We start from the raw sequence: 23,008 nt of genomic DNA on the forward strand, positions 1-23,008 counted from the left end.
AGCAAGACGTCGGGTTGGCATAGACCCTGGTTGCCCAGGGGGCGCCGGACATCGCTTGGTTTGGACCAGCACTCGAAGGAGCACTGGCCCCGGGGGGTAAATAAAGATGACCCTTGAGTCTGCGGAACCCAAGGGAAAAAGGCTTAGGTAGGCAAATGGTAAAACCAAGGTTGGGCCTTGCTAGAGGAGTTTTATTCAAAGCGAACTGTCAAGGGGGTCCCATAAATCATGCAACCGCGTAAGGAACGCAAAATCAAGGAACATAACACCGGTATGACGGAAACTAGGGCGGTAAGAGTGGAACAAAACACCAGGCATAAGGCCGAGCCTTCCACCCTTTACCAAGTATCTAGATGCATTAATTAAATAAGAGATATTGTGATATCCCAACATAAACATGTTCCAACATGGAGGAATCTTCAACTTCACCTGCAACTAGCAACGCTATAAGAAGGGCTGAGCAAAAGCGGTAACTTAGCCAAACAACGGTTTGCTAGGAAAGGATGGTTGGAGGCTTGACATGGCAACATGGGAGGCATGATATAGCAAGTGGTAGGTAGCGCAGCATAGCAATAGAGCGAACAACTAGCAAGCAAAGATAGAAGTGATTTTGAGGGTATGGTCATCTTGCCTGAAATCCCGCTAGGAAGAAGATCAAGTCCATGTTGAAGACAAACAGACGGAGTCGAACGAATCCTCACAACTCCGGAATGAAACCGAAGCTAACGAGAGAAGCAACCCGGAAAGAAGCAAACAACATAGTAAACAACCATCACATAAATATGGCATGATGCACAATCAAGTATGATGCATGTCCGGTTTAAAGAGGCATGGCATGGCAAAGTGCACAAACAATACTACAAATTAAGTGGAGCTCAATATTCAACGAGTTGCATATTGATGAAACACCACATGACTCATTAAGTTCTCTCTCGGTTATGCTACCCAACAATATTAAATGTTATTCAACATGGCAAGGGGTGAAGCATAAATAAACTATCTATTTAGGCAAGTTTAAATGAGGCCGGAAACACAAACAATAATTCCGGAAAATCCCCGTGTCATTTAGCAATTTTAATGCAAACATCAATTTTAGACATTTTAAATGTTTTTATCATGATGCGGATGACATATACAAGTTTATGGAATTTTATGAAAATGTTGACATGAGCATGTTATGATGCATTTGGTCACCATGGCGGAACGAAACGTGTGCCACGGCAACGAATCCGAAAATGATGTCACAGCAACATATCGGTTCCGATAGCTCACGGAGATACAAGTGCAAAAGAAGTGGGCGTGAGCGTGTCATGCAAGGATGGTCGGGTGCTCCCGGATTCCGGGTTCCCACGGGACGGCGGCATGGCAAACGAGGAACATGCAAAGGCCTCTCTCGGACATGGTGCAAACACGAGCATCTCATACAACACACATGCATTCGTTCACGGGCGTCGTCTCGGGGTTATACCTTTGAAGCGTGCCTTTCGGAATGGATCAAGTTCGGTGAGGGAAGTAGTGGTGCACGGGCCGTAGTTGTACACGGGTCTTCAGCGATGGTAGTGGTACACGGTCGTAGAGGAACTTGGCGTATCCGGGGGCTCCGGATGTCGCGGTACTTGGCGAATCTACGTAGTCGTAGACGTTCAAAAAGACACTTATGCGGCGTCGTGGAACTTGGCGCATCCAAAGGGTACTTGACGTGTCCGAGGTCTCCGGCCGTAGTGGTACTTGCTGTTACATGTAGCCGAACTTGAGGAGCTACTGGCGTCGGACTTGCGTCGTTGGACAGAACCATGGCGAGGTTCAGCAGCTACCCCACGTCCATGACAAAAAACGGAGCTCGGGCATGGAGTCGAAGCAGCAAGCAGGGGCGTGTGTGGAGCAATAGCACAACATCAGCAGAGGCCATGGCGACATGGGTCCTTGGGAGCCATCGGGGTGGAAGGCGAACTCGGGGTCCGGCAGCAGCAAGGCGACGAGGACGAGGCTCGTCGGGGCAGCAGGGCGGAAGGTAGAGCAGAGGCGCGGCGCTGGAGCTTGAGGGCGCGGGGCAGGAACGGTGGAGGCGCTGGCTGGTCGTCTCCTCGAGCAGGAGGCAGGGAAGGAACCGCGCGAGGGAGGAGGTCGAGGACGAGGCTTGACGGCTCGGGTAGCGCGCGGCAGAAGGAGCAGCTCCGGCAGTGGCGCTCACCAGCGCGGCGCCGGAGACGGCAAGGGAGCGACGACGAGCCGAAGGACGGCGAGGATGAGGGAGCTCCTCTCGCTGGCGCGAGGAGGGGAACGAGTGGGCGGAAAGGGGATCGAGGCGCGCATCGGGCGGCAGCCGCGAGCAGCCGTAGAAGGGAAGGCGTCGAGCACGAGGGCTCTGCTCCTCTCTCTCCCTGCGAGTGGCGGCGCCAGGAGGAGAACGAAGGGGAGAGAGGGGATCGGGCAGAGAGAGGTTGAGCGGGCTAGGGTTAGATAGGGAGCTGTTGGGCCTAGGCGAGGTTGGGCCGGTCTGGGTGGAGGTCCAAGAGGCCAGCGGGGATGGATTGGGCCTAGAGAGGCCTGCTGGGCTATGCTCTCTCTCCCACTCTAAAACAAAAAAAAACAAAACGGAGATAAGAAATAAAAGAAAGAGAGGTTAGGGGAAGTAGTTGGACACGCGGATAATTTTCCCGGACTCACAACAAAATGAGCTTGATCCAAGAAAAATAGAAGTTGGCACGAATGCAAGATTTAAATCCAAACTCATCTGAATTTAATTCAAATGGTTTGAACTAGGACAAGGTATAGGAGTGGCCAAAATGTTGAGATTTTTGGTGGAGCTCCGGAAAGTGATGCAAGAATTTGGGGCAATGTTTGGAGACCAAACTTGAAGCAGAAAAGGAACGGAATTATTTTGCAAGTGTGTTTATGGGTGATTCCGAAAGAATGGAATACTTTGTTATAGCTCCCTAATAATATTGGGAGGATATGTTATAAAGAGAAAACACCATGTGAATTCCCTCGATTTAAATGGATCGAAGATCCATAAAATTTATTTATCTGAGTTTTTAAAAAGGGTTGCATGATGACATGATGCAATGCAAGAGATGCAACAAACAAAACAAATCACACGATGAAACTCAGAGCATCTGGAAGTCTTCTGGAGCATCGGTCTCGGGGCGTTACAACACTCCACCACTACAAGAGGATCTCGTCTCGAGATCTAAGTGGCACCGGAGAGAAATGGAAGAGGAAGAGAAGAGGTAAAACTAAGTTGCTTCATTGACAAACGAATGAAACCACGAACCTTGGGAGATTGAACAACTTGAAAGAAATAATACAACAGAGATGAATGAGACTGCAAACAGTCCGTTGGACAAGAGGAACAAGGAATACAGCGAGAATGACAAGATAGCCAATGAAACCACTCCGATTAAAACAAGATATAGAGGGGGTAAGAATGAAATATTTCGAAAAACACTCCAACCAAAAATGGAAGGAATTAACGTTAACTTGATTGGATGATGCTTGTTGAAATCAACAACACACTGCCTCCGGAACTATAAAAAGAATGGCACCAGTGGTAAGAAGGATTTCAGATAGCGCTCCGATTGAAAAGAGAGGCAAAACTTGTTAAGATGAGAAAACTTGAGTGGAGGACACGACACTCCTGTTAATTGGGCCAGAAAGGAAAAGAAAACATGATCTTGATATGAAAAGATGATGGTTCGAAGAGAGCAATATCAGAAAGCCTCCGGAATGAATAATGGAGTGAAAAGAACGAAGAAGAAGAACATCTTCTACTAGAAATGAATTTGAGAACATCCTTACGAAGAAGGGTTGAACAGAGTTGTTGGAAAATCAACAACGAAAAGACGCTTGTTCTGGGCTTATGGAAAACATCCAACATTTGAGGTTATAACCAGCCACTAGCGGTATCAATTAATTTGATTGAGAACACCAAAGAGATGAAAAACTTCTTCCACCAAGATGATAAAGAGATAACTTGGATCATTGATAAGCACCACAATAGTAACATTCCTTAGGAAATGCTTTAAGCGGAATAGGACACAAGATAACTCAAACGAAGAGATTAATGGATTTAAAATACCTCATTCTTGACAACATGTGAATCATGAAGCACGAAAAGAAATTGTCAAGAATGACGTATTACCATCTCAAAAGATAAGGTAGGAAGAATTGCACTTCGGAATGCAAGATGAAGAATACTTGAACTCCCCAAAACAAAACGTGTGTTGAACACCATGTTTATTTTAGAGTATAGCTTGGCGGATCATAACTCCGTGAGAAATCTTGACGAACAATTGAAGAATGAAAGGGATCCTTGATGAACCACCATGTAGAGCCTTCATGAGAACTCCCGTAATAAAAGAATGATAGAAAGGAAGAGAAGTTGAAAGAACAAGGTGATCCTTGCAATGATTTAGATGGAGCTTCGCGACGAGATAAAGCAGAAAGCTTGGAACTCCGGAAAATAAAAAGATGAAGCCTCTCAAACCGAGAAATGTGACATGATGAACAACTCTGGAAAGAAGAAACTAGATCACTTGGATGAAACCATAATAAGAATTACGTTATGCATATCCTTCACCAATTTAAATTGATGGCAAGCAACGGATTTGGCATACTACTTATTCTTGTAGAAAGGATTAAGAGAGATATAGCGTAAACTTGGGAAGGACTTCAACGGACCACCGGTAACAACGGAAGAGAATTTGGAAAGAGCGAATGAATTGATACGATAACAACAGAAGAGAATTCTTGAATGACCCACCGTAAGAATTGAGAATGAAAGTAACCAAGGCACAATTCACCGGGAAGAATTGGAAAACGAATGAATATACTTGAGGGTATTTAGATACATGAGAACGACGAGATCAAGAGCTGACTAGAGGATACTTGAACGATTCACCGGTAAGATTTGGAGAACGAGAGCTGAAAGCTGGAATGAATAATTATGACATGATGGCCTTTGGATGATCAAGAAACGAAAACAACTCATGAAATGCTCCGGATGGGTATGAAAAGAATTCTCGCTATCGAAAACAATTATGAGAGGATGGCATAAGCTAGAACTATGAATCTTCAAGAGAACGGACCAAGATTTAGGAGAAATCTCTTCTTCGGTCTTCAAAATTCGTGAATGACGACGAGAAACAACACCATGAATTGTTGAGGCACTCCAGAATGAAAATTAGAAAGGTTGAACCAACGATGAAAAGAATTTGGAAGATCTTGGAGAAAGACATTTGACTGATGATAACTCATTCTTACGTCAAACTTGAAATGAATTTGGGAATAGCTCCGAAAAGAATTAGAAGAGTCAGGTAAGATCCTGGGAAAAGACCTGTGGGTTAGGGCCCACTCAAAAGATACACCGTTGAATGATTAAAAGAAAGATTGCGCCGGTTGAATTAAATGGCTCAAAAGAGATAACAACCTCGAGATAGCTTGAACGGATTGGGAATGGAAATGCGAATCTTCTGAGATATCTTCAGCACTCCAGATAACATGAATAGCAAGAGGTGGATGATTAAGAGATGCACTGACATGAGAAAGCATTTGAAACAAGGAAAGGAATGTGATTAACCCCGAAAACTTGAATTGAAACCACCGGAGAAGAAAAGAGAATGATGAACTTGAAGCTCCGTTAGTATCTTCCTGAGAATCACTGGATAAGAACATTGACGGAAAAGGATGGAGAGGCTTCCCATCAATAAAAGGATACATGATTGAGAAATCTGAGTCCTTGAAGAAAAGGGTGGGAGGGCGGGAAAAACAAAGGCAACTTGGGGCATATGGAATAAACACCGTTGAGAAAAAGCTTAGAATTGATCTTGCGAATGTTGGAAAGATCGGATTTTCTTGAAGAGAAGCACACCGGTTGGAAAGGATTGAAAAGACAACCTTGATGATCAAGAAGGATTAGCATCCACATAAAAATATGAGAACACCGCTTAGAATAAGGTACAGAATCAACACTTGGCATTGAAGCAACTCGAATACCACAAAACAAAACAAAAACAAAGGATTGGCTCGCAGAATAAGCCAGAAGCAAACATATGATAGATCCCATATCGTATCATGTGTGTGTTGGAAAGATATCCTATGAGATACTTGAATTCCCACTTATAAAACTCCCGAAACTTTCTGGTTATGCAATCTGGTGTTGGGGATACAGGGGACGCAATATATCTCACCCAAACTAACAATCCCTAGATCCAGCTGTATCCATCCGTCAACACATAACCAAGAAAACTCCGGAAATCGTGTACCTCAACCTTCGAAAAGCATCCGTTATACGAGCTATGGCAATACTCCCAAACTCTCGCCCCAGTACTGGGTGGCGTCGAGGTGATCTCACCAACAATTGCATAAAAGAGATTTTTGATGTCGGCGAAACTCAGGTATTCCACAACTGCAACGATAAAATTGTGACGACAACACCTCGGAGCTCAACTCCCCGGGACACTGCCACAACCCCTAAATGTCAGGAGGCACCAAGAACAATGTTCTCGTCACACGAATATCGGAACGATCCCAAGATACCCGCGTGATCCTAATTTTTTTAGTGAAAATGAGGAGAGGAAAGTCAAAACATCTACGTCAGGAGACCTCACCAGAGCGACGAAGGGACTGAGGAGTAAAAAGAATCCTACTCTCTGATATATATAATCCTAAGACTCAAAACATTTTTTGTTCTAGACTCAACAACGTTAGCGATTCGATCAAGCAGGGGGCTCCTAAGTCGGGGATGGCTCTGATTACCAACTTTTAACACCCACGATGCGGGTATATCTCTCACGTGTCGAGGCAAGACTTAGAGGCATAACCGCATTGTAGGTTTTGTCGCAAGAAGGGTCATCTTCACACAATCCCATGTAATGAACAAGAATGGGATAAAGAGTTGGCTTACAATCGCCACTTCACACAATACATAAATAAATTCATACATCATTCAAGATACACACATAGGTCCGACTACGGAACCAAAACAAAAGAAGAAAACCCCAAATGCTAGATCCCCGATCGTCCCAACTGGGCTCCACTACTGATCATCAGGAAACGAAACATAGTAACGACAAAGGTCCTCGCCGAACTCCCACTTGAGCTCGGTTGCATCACCTGCACTGGTATTGTCGGCACCTGCAACTGTTTTGGAAGTATCTGTGAGTCACGAGGACTCAGCAATCTCACACCCGCGAGATCAAGACTATTTAAGCTTATGGGTAGGAGAAGGTAGTGAGGTGGAGTTGCAGCAAGCACTAAGCATATATGGTGGCTAACATACGCAAATAAGAGCGAGAAGAGGAGCAACGGAACGGTTGTCAACTAGTAATGATCAAGAAGTGATCCTGAACTCCTACTTACGTCAGACATAACCCAAAAACCGTGTTCACTTCCCGGACTCCGCCGAAAAGAGACCATCACGGCTACACACGCGGTTGATGCGTTTTAGTTAAGTCAAGTGTCAAGTTCTCTACAACCGGACATTAACAAATTCCCATCTGCCTCATAACCGCGGACACGACTTTCAAAAGATAATACCCTGCAGGGGTGTCCCAACTTAGCCCATTATAAGCTCTCATGGTCAATGAAGGATATTCCTTCTCCCGGGAAGACCCGATCAGTGTTGGAATCCCGGTTTACAAGACATTTCGACAATGGTAAAACAAGACCAGCAAAGCCACCCAATGTGCCGACATATCACGATAGGAGTCGCACGTATTTAGTTCTCAGGGCACACCGGATGAGCAAGACGTCGGGTTGGCATAGACCCTGGTTGCCCAGGGGGCGCCAGACATCGCTCGGTTTGGACCAGCACTCGAACGAGCACTGGCCCGGGGGGGTAAATAAAGATGACCCTTGAGTCTGCAGAACCCAAGGGAAAAAGGCTTAGGTAGGCAAATGGTAAAACCAAGGTTGGGCCTTGCTGGAGGATTTTTATTCAAAGCGAACTGTCAAGGGGGTCCCATAAATCACCCAACCGCGTAAGGAACGCAAAATCAAGGAACATAACACCGGTATGACGGAAACTAGGGCGGTAAGAGTGGAACAAAACACCAGGCATAAGGCCGAGCCTTCCATCCTTTACCAAGTATATAGATGCATTAATTAAATAAGAGATATTGTGATATCCCAACATAAACATGTTCCAACATGGAGGAATCTTCAACTTCACCTGCAACTAGCAACGCTATAAGGAGGGCTGAGCAAAAGCGGTAACTTAGCCAAACAACGGTTTGCTAGGAAAGGATGGTTGGAGGCTTGACATGGCAACATGGGAGGCATGATATAGCAAGTGGTAGGTAGCGCAGCATAGCAATAGAGCGAACAACTAGCAAGCAAAGATAGAAGTGATTTCGAGGGTATGGTCATCTTGCCTGAAATCCCGCTAGGAAGAAGATCAAGTCCACGAAGAAGACAAACACACGGAGTCGAACGAATCCTCACAACTCCGGAATGAAACCGAAGCTAACGAGAGAAGCAACCCGGAAAGAAGCAAACAACATAGTAAACAACCATCACATAAACATGGCATGATGCACAATCAAGTATGATGCATTTCCGGTTTAAAGAGGCATGGCATGGCAAAGTGCACAAACAATACTACAAATTAAGTGGAGCTCAATATTCAACGAGTTGCATATTGACGAAACACCACATGACTCATTAAGTTCTCTCTCGGTTATGCTACCCAACAATATTAAATGTTATTCAACATGGCAAGGCGTGAAGCATAAATAAACTATCTATTTAGGCAAGTTTAACCGAGGCCGGAAACACAAACAACAATTCCGGAAAATCCCCATGTCATTTAGCAATTTTAATGCAAACATCAATCTTAGACATTTTAAATGTTGTTATCATGATGCGGATGACATATACAAGTTTATGGAATTTTATGAAAATGTTGACATGAGCATGTTATGAAGCATTTGGTCACCATGGCGGAACGAAACGTGTGCCACGGCAACGAATCCGAAAATGATGTCACAGCAACATATCGGTTCCGATAGCTCACGGAGATACCAGTGCAAAAGAAGTGGGCGTGAGCGTGTCATGCAAGGATGGTCGGGTGCTCCCGGATTCCGGGTTCCCACAGGACGGCGGCATGGCAAACGAGGAACGTGCAAAGACCTCTCTCGGACACGGTGCAAACACGAGCATCTCATACAACACACATGCATTCATTCACGGGCGTCGTCTCGGGGTTATACCTTCGAAGCGTGCCTTTCGGAACGGATCAAGTTCGTTGAGGGAAGTAGTGGTGCACGGGCCGTAGTTGTACACGGGTCTTCAGCGATGGTAGTGGTACACGGTCGTAGAGGAACTTGGCGTATCCGGGGGCTCCGGATGTCGCGGTACTTGGCGAATCTACGTAGTCGTACATGTTCAAGAAGACACTTATGCGGCGTCGTGGAGCTTGGCGCATCCAAAGGGTACTTGACGGGTCCGAGGTCTCCGGCCGTAGTGGTACTTGCTGTTACATGTAGCTGAACTTGAGGTGCTCCTGGCGTCGGACTTGCGGCGTTGGACAGAACCATGGCGAGGTTCAGCAGCTACCCCACGTCCATGACAAAAAACGGAGCTCAGGCACAGAGTCGAAGCAGCAAGCAGGGGCGTGTGTGGAGCAACAGCACAACATCAGTAGAGGCCATGGCGACATGGGGCCTTGGGCGCCATCGGGGTGGAAGGCGAACTCGGGGTCCGGCAGCAGCAAGGCGACGAGGACGAGGCTCGTCGGGGCAGCAGGGCGAAAGGCAGAGCAGAGGCGCGGCACTGGAGCTTGAGGACGCGGGGCAGCGACAGTGGATGCGCTGGCTGGTCGTCTCCTCGAGAAGGAGGCAGGGAAGGAACTGCGCGAGGGAGGAGGTCGAGGACGAGGCTTGACGGCTCGGGTAGCGCGCGGCAGAAGGAGCAGCTCCGGCAGTGGCGCTCACCAGCGCGGTGCCGGAGATGGCAAGGGAGCGACGACGAGCCGAAGGACGGCGAGGATGAGGGAGCTCCTCTCCCTAGCGCGAGGAGGGGAATGAGTGGGCGGAAAGGGGATCGAGGCACAGATGGCATCGGGCGGCAGCCGTAGAAGGGAAGGCGTCGAGCACGAGGGCTCTGCTCCTCTCTCTCCCTGCGAGTGGCGGCGCCAGGAGGAGAACGAATGGGAGAGAGGGGATCGGGTAGAGAGAGGTTGAGCGGGCTAGGGTTAGACAGGGAGCTGTTGGGCCTAGGGGAGGTTGGGCCGGTCTGGGTGGAGGTCCAAGAGGCCGGCGGGGATGGATTGGGCCTAGAGAGGCCTGTTGGACTATGCTCTCTCTCCCACTCTAAAGAAAATAAAAACAAAACGGAGATAAGAAAGAAAAGAAAGAGAGGTTAGGGGAAGAAGTTGGACACGCGGATAATTTTCCCGGACTCACAAGAAAATGAGCTTGATCCAAGAAAAATAGAAGTTGGCACGAATGCAAGATTTAAATCCAAACTCATCTGAATTTAATTCAAATGGTTTGAACTAGGACAAGGTATAGGAGTGGCCAAAATGTTGAGATTTTTGGTGGAGCTCCGGAAAGTGATGCAAGAATTTAGGGCAAAGTTTGGAGACCAAACTTGAAGCAGAAAAGGAACGGAATTATTTTGCAAGTGTGTTTATGGGTGATTCCGAAAGAATGGAATACTTTGTTATAGCTCCCTAATAATATTGGGAGGATATGTTATAAAAAGAAAACACCATGTGAATTCCCTCGATTTAAATGGATCGAAGGTCCATACAATTTATTTATCTGAGTTTTTAAAAAGGGTTGCATGATGACATGATGCAATGCAAGAGATGCAACAAACAAAACAAATCACACGACGAAACTCAGAGCATCTGGAAGTGTTCTGGAGCGTCGGTCTCGGGGCGTTACAACCATGCCGCGCCGAGAGCACCAGGGCGGTGGACGACGACAAGGCCTAGGAAGGGGATGACGGGGAGCCGGGGAAGACGCGGTAGTGGAAGCCCACGCGGAGAGGAGTACGAGGGTTCACTGGTTCGGTTGCGGTGTGAGGCTGCTGTCGCCGCAGGGCCTGGCCAGTGATGGGAGTAGTAGGGGGCGGTGAGGCCTCCGCGACAGCACTGCCGGCCATGGGAGGCAGGAGCAGGCGGCACGACCAGCGCTGCTTAGGGCAGCTGGAGCAAGAAGACCAGAGGTTGAAGAAGCACTACGGCCGTTGGATGGACATCGTATGGTCACTGGAGCTAGAATTGTTCATATTGACTAAGGTTACAAAGCCCTCCGTCCCCGTCAACTTAGTAGGGCCACAAGTCAGCCTCCCACTATGCTGGGTCCCAACTAGCAGGGGGAGTATTCATTTTTTTGTGCGCAATAAGGAGGCACTTCCTTGCGTGCGAAGATATAGCTGGTGGGTCCGAGCGAGGGGAACGTATTTTTCACAAAATACAGAGGCCCTTCCAGTGGGTCCCAGATGTTAGGTGGAGGAATCATTATTTTGCACGTAATAAGGAGGCATTTCCTTGTGTGCGGCCGTGGACCCAGCTGTCAGCCTCTCCACGTACAGTCCACTTCCGATGGATGTCGTTCGTTGACCACGTTGACCACGCCGCGCCGAGAGCACCAGGGCGGTGGACGATGGCGAGGCTTACGAAGGGAACGACATGGAGCCGGGGAAGACACGGCAGTGGCTGCCCACGCGGTGGGGAGTACGAGGGTTGACTGGTTCGGCTGCCGTCGCCGGAGAATAACAGCAGGTCTGGGTGAGTAGAGGGATGGCAAGGTCAGTGAATGGGAGTACGGTGGGGCGGTGAGGCCTGCGCAGCAGCACAGCCGGCTGCGGGAGGAGGGAGCAGGCAGTCCCGCCGGTGCTTGTTTGAGCGGCTGGAGCAGGAAGAGCGGAGATTGAAGAAGCACGACAACCGTTTGATGGACATCCAACAGTCACTGCTTATGCGTCAACCTTTTTTTAGGAAAGCCTCAAATCTGTGGGAAACAGCATACAACCCATCTGCCATTATTTCTAATAATTTTCAGCCCATTTGCTAATTCTTAAGGTTTTTTTTGGAGCCCATATTCTTTTGTTAGCATTACAGCCCATATTGTGGCCACGCTTAAAAAAGTTATACGAAAATTTGCATATTTAGGTGCGGTCCGAACCGTTTTTAATCCCGAAATTTCGAGTCACATTCAAACTGATTTTAAAAATAAATGTATATCAATATAAAATCCAACAAATTGTCCACGCATAAAAATCAATGCAATTTAAAATCTCGAAATGAAAACAAAAGAAATTTGAAACTAATTGCCGGTTTGATGTGTTTTAAAAATGGACAACCCATTTCTCATTACTGATAGGCCATTTTCTCGACCAGTCGAATGAAGCTCTCCTCGTCTTGAAAGTTTGCAGCCCAATAGGCCTGACAAAGCGACTTGACAAATCACAAAAAAACTGGGCTAGCCATTTTCTGAAAGAACAAAAAGTTATTAGGCTGGTCTGTGGTAAACATATAAGAAAAGGCTGTCTAGATAGGCCAGAGTGCCCCGCACAACCCAGTTGACACCCTGCTTCCGTCTCAAAAACAAATTAGATAAATGCCACTCGAATTATGGCAATTCATAAAAATGCCGCTGCAATTTTCAAACTTTGAAAAATGCCACTGCAATTTTTGCAAACTTTGAAAAACGCCACTGCAATTTGCAAACTTTGAAAAACGCCACTTCACACTTCGAAAAATGCCACTAGAAATGGCATGAAATGGCATTTTTCAAAGTTTGGAAATTGCAGTGGCATTTCTCGGAATCACCAGATTTGGAGTGGCATTTATCAAATTAACCCAAAACAAAAATAACTGGGCGAGCTGCTGGGTCCCTGGTGTCAGTCGCTCGTTGTGCAATTCTCTCGTTTATTGACTACGTTGACAATGGCATGGGACCCAGATGTTAGAAATCCATTAGGAGGAGCCATATTTTTATTGGCTTGAAATAAGGAGGCACTTGCTTGCGTACTGCCATGATCTTGGTGGGTCCCCGCTATCATCCTCTTCACGTACAATCATCTCCTGATTGTGTAGGCGTCAACCAGGTAGGCCCACAAGTCAGCCTCTAAACGCGTGGCGGACAAATACAACCAATTTAAAAAAATAACAACCCATTCCATACGTTCCAACGGAAAGTTCAACATTCAGAGCAAAGTAACATGTCTGATCCAGATATAGAGTACTGAACTTCCACGTTGACAACCATCATAGCCAAGTTAACTCTCTACTCCCACTAATACTCTAGTAGTGTACAAGTACTAACTTACTCTTAGCTAACTAGATGATGCCGGCCGCCATCTGCGGTACACGCTAAACGCCGGCACCGGCGTCCTCCGCCTCGCCTCGGACTTGCCAGAGGTGCGATAGGGCGCGTTGCTCGCGCGCGTTGGCCCTTTCCATGCCGGCGTGGTCCACCGAAGCTTCGGCTTCTAAGCGGGAAACCCACTTGACGAGCTTGTAGTAAAATTCGGCGTCGCAAACGCGTGCGTGCCCGACAGCCTCTAGGGCTATTTGCTGGGCGCCGGCCTCCACGTAGTCGGCCCAGTTGCGGGCGCTCTGCTCACGACTCAAAGCGTGGGTGCGCTGCTGCTCCATGTCCCGCTGGCGGCGCAAATCGGCAATACGCTGCTCCTCCGCCAGGCGGTCGCACTCCAACAACTCCTCATACTCCGCATTGCCATCTAAAGACCAATAGAATGCCTCCTCCCTCCGTCTGCCTTCCGGTGAAAAACCGAATACTAGTTCCGGCGGTGACTGCCTCCAGCATCGCCTATCATGGACGGGCGGGGGCATGGCGGACGTGGCGAGAGCGAGGATAAGTGGCGAGCGACGTCGGGCCGGTGGGGGCTTATGAGGATAGGGCGAGTTGGGTGGTGGTGCCACCGGAGAAGCCCGGGAAACAGTAATTATAGGCGGAAGGTAGGCGAACTAGCGTGTCGCGGGAAACATGACGGTCATCGCGGTCATCGGAATTCAATGCATAAGCAGGCTTGCCGAGGAAAACTAGAAAAACTGAAATTATGACTGTGCCGTCCCGTCCCGTCAGTGGTGCGTCCCGTCCGTGCTGGGTCACATGCCGGCATGACGGTCAAACGAGTGCACTCGAATCATCCAGATGAGGTACTCCCTCCTTGTCAAAAATGATTCCATGGATTTAAAAGGCCCACAACAATTAAAGCGCATCTTTTTTCGCATCAGTTAGCTGCCTTAATTACGGCCGGTTGCATGCAGCCACGCAGAATCGCTCGCAGCCAATACACGGAGCAGCATGCAACGAGTCGCAGCCGAGGGCACGCATGCAACCACTTAAATCGCTGGAATTAATTAGGCTTAAACTTCTGCATGCAGTTAATTATTAGCATGCCTTGGTCTTGCTGCTTTGGCTCACGGGACTAATAAACCCGAACGGAGGGAGTACCTTGGTTGGTGAGATTTTTGAATTAAGCCCTGCAAACCGGAAAGGAGGTACTAGTACGTGCGTGATCTGCTATTTATTCGTGTAGGATCGAGTAGATCGTTTCTTGAATTGAGCCCTGCAAACCGGAAAGGAGGTAGTACGTGCGTGATTCTCTATTTATCCGTGTAGGATCGAGTAGGTCGGATAGTGTACGTGTAGGATCGAGTAGGTCGGATGGTGTACGTGTACGATCGCATTAGCTGATGAACGTTAGCTGGGAGATAGGGCATTTGCAAACGTTTTTGCTGGCAGTTTCTTCAGATTCGCATGGCATTTTCTTCAGAGCAGCTTGTCAGTTTCTTCAGAGGTAGGCATTTTTATTCAAAAAACTGCCACTTTAGATCTTGCGTCGCAACTAAAACTGCCAGGAGCGCATTAGTAGGCTAGCTAGTGATCGATCAGTAACTTGTAAACACTGAGCGAACAGAAATAAGGTACTATTAGTAACTTGTAAACACTAAGAACAAAGAAATAAGGATCATGCTGTGCACAGCAGTAAGAGCCGATCCATTCGAAATGTTCACACGAGACTCACAGGCCTGGCATTGTAATATGTTCACATTAGTAGCCAGAATTCAAAACCAACTAGTACAATTCCCATACATAAGATCAACATGTTAATGCATCTCAATGATTCACAGATCATATACAGATATGTAGCTCCAAAAGCAAAGATCTAGAAAAAACATATGTTCTTCCTACTAACATGGATGCTTCTCTTGGCCAACATTCAGTACAGACTGAAAGACAAATTTGTTTGTGAAGTCTACAATTCCTCTTGCAAACGTAAGTGGTTTCACCAACAACTGGAACCATGAGAATGAACCACACATGATGGAGGAACATCCACTTCAATATGATTTGGTCTTCTCTCGATCACACGGCGAGACTATTTTCGGAATACAAACTTTAACTTAGGCAAAATGATGCCCATTGTATAATCAGACCAAAGCAATGAAGCACCTAGTGTTGGCCAATAAATAGTACAGTACTACTTTTCTGCAGTCCATGAAGTGACTATCCAATCTTTTTGTGTCTATTTTCAAATGGCACTGCATGCAGTGACTATACTATTCTCTTATGCAGTTCAACCAAAATTGCGATCACTTTGTTTGTTTGCCAAATAGCAATGGGCAGACATCTCTGTCTGCACAAATATCAAGCAGCTAGTAAACATATACCCCACCTTGTATTTTCGGTTTAAACACATCTCTTCCGCTTAGCATCTGTCATGTTTTGCACTGGACAATTTGATACAATCATGTTTTGCCCTGGACAATTTCATACTGAATTGATTTGCTGGTTCAGAGCAGAAATATAGCGCCATTCTTCATCAGACCAAGGATATCCATGTTCGCAGTGATGGAAGATGTGAAATCGATACAACCGAAATTGAGCATCCAATCATTGAATCCTGTCCTGCACCTCCAATGTAGGGCCACCCTGCCAATAAATTCACATGCAAACCACTAGTATTACTATCTAATGATAGTACAAAAAGAGTAGCAAGATAGTAGCAAACCATGTACCTTCCTAATGAACAGCTCATAGTGCCACCAATTGGATATAAAGGTTTGGAAGAAAACATGCTCCTAATGTTGAACTATTTGGACTTTTTGTGCAGTTCCACTAAAATCGAGCATCCCTGTTTGCATAGATATTGAAAGTGTGATTACTATAAAAGTGGCACTAGTTAAAGCATAGACTCACAAATATAAGTATTCCAATTTCTAAATGGGAAAAGGTAGCAAGACTGTTTCTAACCACCTGTTTGAAGGAATAAATAAGGCAACAACGGCTGATGTCAGGAAGGCATATATAGTTCTTTCTGAAAGAATGATCGATTCCTGACCTTTCCTCTTCTTTTAAGCATATTTTGTGCAGTTCAACTAAAATAAAATGCCATCACCGCCTTGACAATTTAGTGACACTGTACAAAAGGAAATGACTTAACATTACATCATGATGTCAGGTATGTAGTCGACAGGCATTAGAGCCAAACATACAGACCTCCTCCGATAACATAATGAACATTAATTTTAACAAAGGTGTGACTAGCTTTACCGGGATAATTTGAGTGAACTCTACACCCTCTGTTCCTTAATATAAGACGTTTCCGCAGTTCAATTTAAAGTACCCAACGTCTAGTATTTAGAAAAACAGGTAGTAGTTTTCTTGAGCACATATCTGGGAAAGCTTGCCACACTTTATTTATGTCCATACGCTAATGCAACACCATTCGAATAGTACAAATATACAATAATCCTGTGGCTAGTGCAATAGTAGAGTAGTTATTTTATTACAGGGTATAGTACAATGGTTTTACTAAACAGATTTCAATAAACTCCAACACTGGAAGATTTCTATAAGAATTAATAATACAAAATGTAAAGGTAACAAGTTTTAGCATTGGTATACTAGCTGTGCATGAGCATTAAACAAAATACAAAAGTCTGAAGGTACCTAGCATTATTAACTAATGGCAGTATTAAAAAATTGCAAACCATGTACCTTCAAGGTAAATATCAATTCGAACTCGAGGGGACCTAAAAATTGCTATCCCAATCTTGATAATCGGTCAAACATAAAAACTTGATCGAACGAATCAAGAGAACAGCCGGAGGAGAAGGTGCGCACTCCTGACCTTTCCTCTTGACACTGTACAAAAAAATTGACTTATCTCATGAAAGTGAGGTATGTAATGTATAAGCATTAACAGTGCAAAAATCTGAAGGTAGTAACAAGATTCATCGTTGGTATACTGGCTGTGCAACAACATTAGAACGCCTTAGCTCAAAAATCTTTAATACATCCACAATCAACAGCTAACCCTGAAATAATCCAGTGAAATTAAATGGCATTGCTTAAATTTATCGGTGGCATTAGACTGAGTGCGGCATTAGTTAAATGTGGCATTACTTTAGCAGTAGCATTGCTTGACTTGACTGCTGGCATTATACTAACAGCAAAAAAGTGGCAATAAGAGCATGGGAGGCCCATTCAGACAGTGGGCGCACCAGTATGATGTACCTCCACGGACGCATAGAGTGGTGAGGGAGGTATGGTTGCCCAGAGCAACAAATATCCAGGAAACATATGTGGATTACATCCCATTTTTGTTCTATTTAGCCACCTTTTTCCTACGTGAGAACAACAAACTGATCGACCTGGTCATTCTCTATTCCGTTGTCATGCCTTTCTACCCTTCTTCAACCAAGAGACATGAGACTCGTTCCTTAGCTTCTGATTTTCCCCTTTTCAACCTAGATGCGGGTTCGATGCCTACTCTCTTGGACAGTACAGTCTCCCTTCCTTTCCTTATTCAATCCAGACATGGATTAGTCTGCATGAAGTAGGGTTTCCTTTAATAGTGCAAATTAAGGTTTTCATCTGCGTGACCAGCAGAGCAGAGGATAGCAAATTGGGAAGATGGTGGAGTGGAAAAAGATCCACATGCAGCGATGTGGCAGATGGGGCAATAGAACAAGGGTATGGTTCGAAAAGAGGTAGCATACTGTAGGATCGAAAGTATGTCTAGAGGGGGGGGGGGTGATTAGACTACTTGACCAAATAAAAATCTAGCCTTTTCCCAATTTTAGTTCTTGGCAGATTTTAGCAACTTTGCACAAGTCAAGCAATCAACCTACACATGCAATTCTAAGAGTATAGCAGCAGAATGCAAAAACATTGCATATGAAGGTAAAGGGAGGAGTTTGAGGGAGCAAACGCAATGTTGACACAGAGATTTTTATCTGTGGTTCCGATAGGTGGTGCTATCGTACATCCACATTGATGGAGACTTCAACCCATGAAGGGTAATGGTTGCATGAGTCCACGGAGGGCTCCACCCACGAAGGGTCCACGAAGAAGCAACCTTGTCTATTCCACCATGGTCGTCGCCCACGAAGGACTTGCCTCACTCGGGTAGATCTTCACGAAGTAGGCGATCTCCTTGCCCTTACAAACTCCTTGGTCCAACTCCACAATCTTGACGGAGGCTCCCAAGTGACACCTAGCCAATCTAGGAGACACCACTCTCCAAGAGGTAACAAATGGTGTGTTGATGATGAACTCCTTGCTCTTGTGCTTCAAATGATAGTCTCCCCAACACTCAACTCTCTCTCACAGGATTTGGATTTGGTGGAAAGAAGATTTGAGTGGAAAGCAACTTGGGGAAGGCTAGAGATCAAGATTTATGTGGTTAGAATGGAATATCTTGACCTCAACACAAGTGTAGGTGGTTCTCTCTCAGAAAATGTATGTTGGAAGTGTAGGCATGTTCTGATGGCTCTCTCCATGAATGAAGGCTGGGTGGAGGGGTATATATAGCCTCCACACAAAATCTAACCGTTACACACAATTTACCAAACTCGGTGGGACTGAATCATGAAACTCGGTCAGACCGATTTAGTTCAAAATGTGAACGTTACGATTTTCGGTGGGACCGACATGTCAACTCGGTGGGAATTATTTCTTTAGGGTTAGGGCATAACGTAATCTCGGTGAGACCGATTACACAAACTCGGTGAGACCGATTTTGGTAATAGACTAACCAGAGAGTTGGTCAGGCGAACTCGGTGGGACCGATTCGCTCATCTCGGTTGGACCGAAACGTTACGAAAGGGAAACAGAGAGTTTGCATTGCAATCTCCGTGGGACCGACCGCTCATCTCGATTTGACCGAAACGTTACGAAGGGAAACAGAGAGATTACAATCCCATCTCAGTGAGACTGAGATCCCTATCGGTGAGACCGAAAAGACTAGGGTTTCTGGCAGTGGCTATGTCAAGTGAACTCGGTGGCGACGGATAGAAAGTTTCGGTGGGGCCGAGTTTGACTTTTGGTTTGAGACATATGTGGATAAGAGAAAGTAGTTGAGGGTTTTTGGAGCATATCCCTAAGCATTTTGAGCAAGAAACTCATTATGCAACACCTCACCCCCTCTTGATAGTATTGGCTTTTCCTATGGACTCAATGTGATCTTGGATCACTAAAATGAAAAAATGTAGAGTCTTGTGCTTTGAGCTTGAGCCAATCCTTTTGTCCTTGGCATTTTGAGGGGTCCACTTTTCTAATCCATGTCATGCCAATCATTGAGCTTTCCTAAAATATTTATCTTGAAATAGCATTAGCTCAATGAGCTATATGTTGTTAGGAATTACCAAAACCACCCAGGGATAGTTGCACTTTCACATACCAGAGGGTCGGCAGGAAGTGGCTTCGCTCGTGGTCGTCGTCCTCCGGACACACTACGGCAGCAAGCTTGGGGACGGAGGCCATCCCACGCGGGCGCTAGGTTTGAGAGGACGGCCTTGTCGTCAGTGCGTGACCTCGCTCGCTGACGAGGAGTGCCTCAACGCTGCACGTCCTTTTCTTCCCCGGCGATCTGTGACCACCGGTGAGGAGGGAGAGAGAGGCCGTCTTTTTTAGATCTGGAGAGAGGGTGATAGTGTGAGAAGCAAGTGGGTAGCCCTTAGCAAGAAAGTGCTGAAGCTCCAGCCTATATATCTTTTTTATACTACTAGTACTAGAGGTGGAGTAGTGGTAGAGTAGTTTATATTTTCTCTGCATACAGTACCAGTTAGTCGTGCTTCAAAACTGAAAGGCATGCCATTAAAAAAATAAAGTCGAGAAATAATGCGGCACTTCGGGCCAACGCGGCCAGATCGCATTTTTCACGAGAAATGACACACCATGTTTCGTTGACATGTGGTCCCGTTCCAAGATGTCAGTGAGACGACAGTGAGTCCTTTTGTACAATTTCCGAACGGACGTCTATGTAGGCCGGGGCGCCTCTTCGTGTACCGTGGCAACCGTCCACTGCCTCTTCGCCTTCCCTTCTCGATTTGGAACTGCTGTCGCACGCTCTTCCTCCCTCCTCCATTTGCCTTCGCCCTTCCTTTTGCCATTGTTTGATCGTCTTCTCCATGGAGGGAACAAGCCAGAAACGACCCCGTAATTCTTGCCCCGATCTGAAAGATGAGGTGGTGGAGGAACTCATTGATCGGTGCGACGTCATCACCTCGGCTAGCATGGCAGGTTCGTTCAAGACCATTCTCGACTCAACTAATAACATCATTACAAGGAACCCAAGGGTCCAGGAGCAGTTTGATCTCCCTTATCTTCTTCGCTATAAGCCTGTTCGCATGGGCGCGGACGATGGAGGCCTCGCCTTGTGCATGTTGATGCCGCTTGATAACGATACGTGTGATGTCAAGATGCCATCGCTTAAGGGTAAGGCCTGGGCAGGCGCAAATGGAGATTGGGTTGTTTATATTGGGTATAATTGCGAGTGGGAACTTGTGAATGTGTACACTCGTCCGCGGATTCCACTTCCAAAAATCTCAGAGTGCCCTGAGGTTGAGCACATAGATGATCTACGTACGTTTAAATGCGATCATGGTGGCTGTCGTCTACGGAAGATAGCAATTTGTTGAGTTCCCAACCGCTCTTGGAATTACGAGAACTATGAAGTTATTGCTATCTTCGACAAGCTTGTTGCCGTCGTTACTGATTCCATGGTTCGTCCATGGATATTGCTCAAAAATCAGTTTCTGTACACGGATGAGTACTGTCATGCAATTGAATACGAGGATCTTGTGTTTGCTGCCACCAATCGTGGCACCGTTTTTGCATGGGATCCTCGTAGTTTCGGTATGTTTTTCTTCCACCATAATTATAATTGTTTCATCCACATGCATGCGGATTAGCAAGTTTCCCTTTACTAATTAACCTTCTTGTGTTTCTAAGGTCCTGTGAACATTCCACCACCTATACTTGAAAATTTTTATAACCAAGGGGGAGATAGCGATGGTGATGATCACGAGCATGAGGACGAGCAGAACTTATATACTCAGTGGCGCCTGGCAACTAATTTTGATTGATCACCTCTTCTTGTCTGTATACAGTGCACTGAGATTGTTACTACTGAGGGAGCACGTGTTGTCTCCCATGGTCGCCCTCTCCGAACCTATTCCAACACCCGTTGCAGGGTATTCGGGATGAATACTAGTGTGCTAGCGCCAACACCTTCTCCCTGGTTCAGTATTGATAGTCTTGGAGAAAAGTCGCTCTTCCTTGGACCAAACTATCCAATGATGGTGAAAGGCGATCCAGCTGCTGTTGACACAACGTTACTACCATTTATGAGAAGCAACTGTATCTATACCTCGGACATTGCGGTGGTTCCCTACCCTGGTCCTGATATATGTCGCTTCAGCCTGGATGATCAGTCCTGCGTTGCTCTCGATATTGACAATAGCTGGCCCTTCCCAGAGCACCTATGGTTGAAAGCAAGCATTTCCAACGTCGAGGATTGGTTGAGTTGAAGTTCATTTCATTGCTTGTTATTTGTTGTGCGATGAAAACTTCAGTATTTACTAGAATGTTTTGTTGGAAATAATCTATAATCCAACATGTATCCTCGTTGTCGTTGTGTGTTGATGACTTGTTGTATGTAATGAATGGTATATTTGCAAATGCATGTCATAGACTCAATTTATGAATGGTTTTCGAGTCACTTCTTGGAGTGTGAGTACCGTAGTAGTATAGCCAACATCCGGTTAGTATATGAAGTTGCCACATCACATAGAGCCAACCTAATATTGGAGTATGCTAGCCCTCCACTGGCGCGCCGCTTCAAATGGCGGACGAAGTGAGAGGTCGCGTCACCTTGTGTCCAGATCTGAGATGCCACGTGTACCAGATGAATGACTCCAAGTTCGACCACCGTGATGCTAGGTGCGAGCTGAGGAACACTGTTGGAGAGACCCCCCTCATAATTTTCCTACATTGGTCGTTTGATTCATAGGATAGAATGCTATAGGATTTTTTTCCTATGTAATCATGTTTTAATTGGCAATCTAGCATCCACTCCAACTTTTGTTTCACTTCCTTTGTTCCTACAAAGAGAGTACTTGCTCTAAATGATGTGCTGCTGCAAGAGACGCCTATATTAGTTAACCATGCTCTAAAAAGGTGGGCCAGCTTTGGCTATAGTAGTACTGTACTAGGTTAGTAGGTGACCTTGCGCTTGGCTCTTCTCCTCTTTTGGAAGTCGAACAATAATGATGGTACTACAGTAGTACTTCTGGCAATCTGACACCAAATGAACTGCTGCACGTCCACCGCTTGTAAGCAAAAGTTTGTCCTCGTGCTGCGAGCCACCGCGCATGCGTTGGCGAGGGAGAAGGCATAGTAAGCAATCTTCTTGTCGTTCTGCGAGTTGACGGGACACATCAAAGTTACGTATTTATTAGTACTCTCTTCAAAAAGGGCCGACCATGTCCAGGGCTACCATCCCGTGCTCTGTCATTGAGTACGTGCACTATTCACGTGCCATCGAGGAGAAAAACTATTGCGTAGTACTAGGTGCCCTCGAGGTGCACGACTCACTTACACACTGCATATCTCCATTTTCTTGCATGACATGCCACCTTGATGCTAGATGTCCCGCGTGTCATGGAGGCACATAGTATGATTTTTAAAATGGAGGCATGTAGATGTCCCGCGTGTCGTCAAAAGGATGAACAAAGCTC

The sequence above is a fragment of the Triticum aestivum genome, chromosome 2D, assembly GCF_018294505.1.
Source record: "Triticum aestivum cultivar Chinese Spring chromosome 2D, IWGSC CS RefSeq v2.1, whole genome shotgun sequence".
Taxonomy (NCBI): Eukaryota; Viridiplantae; Streptophyta; class Magnoliopsida; order Poales; family Poaceae; genus Triticum; species Triticum aestivum.